This window comes from Lycium barbarum, chromosome 5 (genome assembly GCF_019175385.1).
Source record: "Lycium barbarum isolate Lr01 chromosome 5, ASM1917538v2, whole genome shotgun sequence".
In the NCBI taxonomy this organism is placed as follows: Eukaryota; Viridiplantae; Streptophyta; class Magnoliopsida; order Solanales; family Solanaceae; genus Lycium; species Lycium barbarum.
Window position 1 is genome coordinate 102,130,668 of NC_083341.1, and position 5,220 is coordinate 102,135,887.

At 34.9% G+C, this 5,220-nt stretch overlaps 1 long non-coding RNA gene across 1 annotated transcript; it reads right to left on the bottom strand.

Annotated features, from left to right (window-relative positions):
* Positions 1–352: 352 nt before the first annotated feature.
* Positions 353–3,536, bottom strand: LOC132642580 (uncharacterized). Its single transcript, XR_009583253.1, has 2 exons — positions 3,301–3,536; positions 353–806 (listed from the first exon to the last, which is right to left on the bottom strand). It is a non-coding gene; the product is annotated as an uncharacterized LOC132642580 (long non-coding RNA).
* Between the last annotated feature and the right edge of the window lie 1,684 nt (positions 3,537–5,220).

Consider the following 5,220-nt stretch of genomic DNA (forward strand, 5'->3'; position numbering starts at 1 on the left):
CCAATGTATTTTTCAATTTTACAACTAAGAGCGAGTTTATGTTAATAGATAATGGTTTATAAAATCTCATTGAAAGTATTCCAACCAAATTAATGAATTTCACTCTAAGCTTTTCCAAGCTTTAGAGTGTGATATTAAGCACTACCAATTGAATCTCAAGTTAACTTTCCTATTCCTAGCTAAAGTTATTAGATGGAATTTAAAGCCACGAATCCTTGTTACTTAATTTTTCCCAACCTCAATTTTCCTCTTCCGAGCTCAAATCGAAGTAAATGGGCGAGTCCTAGGGTTAGCTAATCCCTTAAAAAACATTAAAGAACAAGATTAATTAAAGAAACAATGACCCACTTAATTAGAGATAAACATCATTCAATACATAAGCATAACAAGAGTTTCAATCCAAAACTTTAACAACATATATTTTTCATAAACAAGTTTGAAGCATTAGAATGAACTACTACACTTAAATAGTCAATACATAGCAAGGTATTGAAGAAATGAGTAAAAGATTAAGAAATTTCTCATCAAAGTCTTCAAATCTTCAATCCCCTAGTGTGGGTGTAAGAACCCTAGCTTTTCAAGACTTGTTTGAATGGCCAAAGATGATGAAAATGTTTCTCATATCTTGCTTTTGTAGTTCTCAAATTTTCCCAATCAAAAATGACCAAAACAGCCCTATATTTTCAGATTTGCAGATCTGGCCCATTTTTGCATTTTTAGCCACTTTTTTGGTTTTCTTCAATTTGGCCTCTTTTGACTTGTTTTTCACTTGGTTTCTTTCCGATCACTTCTCAATCATATAAAACCTATAAAATGAAAGTAAACACCATTAAATGTACTATTTTATCAATCAAACAAGTCAAAAGTCTAAGATTAAAGAAGAGATAAGTTGAAAAAATGACAATTTATCAAATCCCCAAACTTAAACTTTTGATTGTCGTCAAGCAAATTAAAACAGACAATCTCCTTCCAAGGAATCAACTCAATAGTGCACCAACATCACACCAAGTCAAAAAAGTTCACTTTAAGCACAAACACATGACTTTGATTGATACCAACAATTAATCCAAAACATATGAACCACCAACAACTTCTCAAAAATATCATTTCATTTCAAGTGCTCAAACACCAAGTTAATCGAAGTAGCAATCAAATCATGACACTAAAGCTTCAAAATTTGTCTCTTTGTCACAAAACAACTTTCTCTTGTTCATTCTTTTCATTTGGAAAATGGAAAAAATTAACAACTTAAGTTTTCATGTGCCCTCACAATCAAGAGAAAATGTCACACTCATAAAATGCAATTCAAAATAAAAATGGGCTATCAAATAGAAATAATTAACTCTCTCTCACACAAAGATGTTCAAATGCATACACGTAGAACCATAAGCTTTCCTTTCATGTATTTCTCCACTAATGTAGACACTTGGTTCAAAGTCAATTAGGACTTAAAGGGTTGTAATGAGGCTTTTGATTAAGGTAGGGTATAATTTGGAAATGGTGACTCAAAACCTCCCTAAACACTACAATTTGCAACAATCAAAGCACACTTCCTTCAAAACTTTTCCACCCTTTTCTTCATTTTTCATTGCACCACCTAGTCTTTCCTTTATTCACAACTTTTGTTCTTCCTTCCCCTTTTTCTTCTTTTTGTTGCAATATTTTTTTTTTTTCAAAATACCAAGGAAGGTTTCACTATTTTTTTTAAAAGTATTCTCACCTTTTAAGCAACTTTCACATCACAATCCAACCATCACCCCCAAACTTAGGCTTTTAGCCTATGTTTACACTTTCAAAGGACTTAGGGAGGGAGGGTGCCAAATGATAGATCAATAAAGTACAAAAGGTTAAAGTTTGTAACATGATTGCTAAAGAAAAGGTTAAAGGCTCAAAGGGGTTGACTAGGGGAAATATGCAAGGGTAGAAAATATAAGGCACAAAAACGGTCCAAAGAAGGCCGAACATCATTTTTCAAACCAAGTTAGTCTAGGATTTCGCCTTGAAACACATTCTGGGCAAGTTCTAGACCACAACATATGCAAAAGAACTCACAAGTAAACCTCACCACACATGGCACATGAAAACTCAAGTAGAATGTGTATCTAAGATCCAATTGAAACAAATGAACTCACAAAGTCACTCATAGGCTAAAGAGACCATTTCGTGAACAAAAGAGCTAAACATTCAATCTAAAAGTCACAATAAGAATCCTTACTTCAATCATTTTTCTTTTTCAAAAATCAAGAATTCATGTGCCAAGGTTTAATAAGTTGGTACCAGCAAGCCAAAAATAAGACAAGGGGCAAAAAATCACATCCTAAACTACCTTAAACTCACTTTTACACCTAACCTACAAGGCTTATTTTCTTAAAGAAAGTGTCCAAGTATCTATCATAGAGACAAGCCGACTCAAAACTACAAAAAAACACCGAGTTCAAAAGACCTTAATATCCTCAGAAAAAGAACCACGGCAAATAAAAGCCAAGGATATTATTAGTCACGACAAAACATGGGCATGCAAAAACAAACAAAACTAAACAAAAAAAAATCATACTAATATAAATATGTTAATAAAAAACACCAAAATAAAGTCAATCTACCAAATTATCATCCGCCATGACATATCACACCCCATTCACAAAACTATTTATCAAAATAAAGCTTCCCCCAACTTAAACTGTTGCATTGTCCTCCATGTAACTGTGTGATTAAAGAAAAATTTAGGAGAGACTCCTTGGAAAGATGTGTCACTGAGATCGACCATAAGGTGAACTTAAAGTCATCTTACTGAGAACTGTAACGAAGAAACCACTGCATATACTTTCTAATCGCAAGCCTAGTGACACTTTGCCGCCCAAAAGAGTGCCTTTTTCAATAGGTGCAATGTATAGCTCGAGCAATCTAAATAAACACTTCAAAACCGAGTCGAACTAACCCATACACACTTCTAAACATGGCCTCATATTGCTTGGCTACTCAGACTTCACCGGCTGATGAAATCACCTCTCAGACAATTTATCAAACAGTTTGCGTGCAGCATTTTAAACAAGCTTTTTGAGGCAATTAGTCAATTGAATTACCCTCCCAAAAAATGGAAATTATAGTTCAACCATCATGGTTTCATGTCAAACAAACAAAAAAATTTGCATAGTTTGAGCTTTCAAATTCCACACAAACAATCCATGGGTATAGAAAAGAAAGAAGAAAAAAAAAAGATTGCCAGCAGAGAGAAAGAGGAGGGGAAAGGAGAGGAGAGGAGAGAGGGAAGAGTATAATAGAGAAAGAACAAGATAAGCGTACCTTGTTGTTTGTGGCCTGCAATGGTGAGTTGTGCAAGGAGTGGCGAGAGAATTAGGAGGGTCTGGGGCCTGGGAGTTGGGTGTGTGCGTCTGTTTGTGCAGTGGTAGTGGTAAACTATTTTAAACAACCCTTTAGTCACTTACTAAGAAGATTTTGGAAATCTGCACTTGTTCTTTCAAATACAGACACGACACCTTTTTTTACATGGGACTTGGGCATAAAGTGTTAAAACTTCTAGAAACTTACCAAGACATGCTCATTATGCATAGTGCACTGCATAATCATTTTTAACACACCAAATTATATTCAAATTAATTCCAAAAATTATGAAACTTGGTAGAATGATAAAAAATAATAAAAGAAACTTATCTAAAAATTGAAATCGCAAAATTAAATTAAAATAAAGGAAATATAGGTTGCCTCCCATAGAGCGTTGCATTTAACGTCATGACACGTATGTCAACCTTATCACTTTTCCTTCCACTTGGAGGATATGAATTGTCGCCCCAATTTTGAATTCAGATTACAATGTCACTCATGGGGCGGTGGTAGAATAGCAAAGGTGCCAACTCTCGGGTATCACATCTTGCACTTTTTGGCCTTTAAGTGATTGATGTCATTTTGTCTTCTTGGTATAACAAACTTCAAAATAAAAACACATTGGTCTTCATCACCAAATTCCTCCATAGGTTCGGATGGTTAAATTTCCATATCACCCACCAAGCACAATGTTGAAAAATGATTAGAATCCCGTCTAATGCGGTCAAATTTCAAACTTGCATGAATTTTGACATCCACACCCAAAATGAACTAGAGTTTTCAAAAATTATGTTATGAATTCTTTCATTCAATTTTAGTATCATTTCTTCAATCTCGGCATCTTGCATTATTTTTTGGGTTGGTCGGTTGGCAATTCACCATTAGCTCTTTAAAATCAATCTTGACATCATCTTCAATTGATGTCAACTCAAAATTACTCTCCACGGCCCTTTGATGTTGAGCATAACATGCCTCAATTTTTGCATTCAATTCGGCCTCCAATTCCTGGATAGCAATTTCAAGTAGCTCCATTTCTTGACTTCCCTCAACATACAATTTTAGAAATTCTTCGATCATCCATGAAATGTCTTCACGGTGATCCCCATAGACTCCAAGTTGTTGAGCTTGACTCATAAGCCAATCTTGGCTCACAATTTCCACTTTGTCAAGTTCTTCATCATGGTGAAAGTCGTTCAAAGCTTGTAAAAATCCACCCATGGAGAAATCCATGTTTTGGACACTTTTTTTTCTACTTTCAACACCCTCAAATTGGTGAGCATTATGAGCCTCGATCAGTGATTTCATTTGATCGTTCAAGGTGTGAATAACTTTGTCATTGCAATTAATTGCTTGACTCAAGTCATTTTGTGCTTGCCTCAATTCCTTGAATGCAGTTATGTTTTTCCACCTTTTCAAGAAAGGTCTCCAACATGAGCATCATCTTCTCATTTTGAGCATTTGAAACTTCTTCCACCTCCATATCCCTATCATCATCAAAACCAAAAGTAGAATCGTCATAGTGGCGGTTCGGTGAAGGGAAGAACAAATAAGCACAATTAGCCCAATGACCATTTTGACCACCACACCTATCACATACTCCACTCATAAGTTTGAGATTGTGCGCAAAATCCGCCCCCGGGAGAATTCAAACAATTTTGCCATGATTGTGGTCCTCCACAATAAGGACAAGGGTCATCAAAATATGAACAACTACCATCCGACCAATTTTCATTATATAATGGCATTTACAAAAACTAAGAAAATAATAAAAAAAATAACTACACAAAATATTCACAAGTTTGGACCAAAGCAAGGAAACTTAAATCCCAAACCAACTCAAATACACCAATTGTTTCTTCTTGAATTTGTTGAAATGACCAT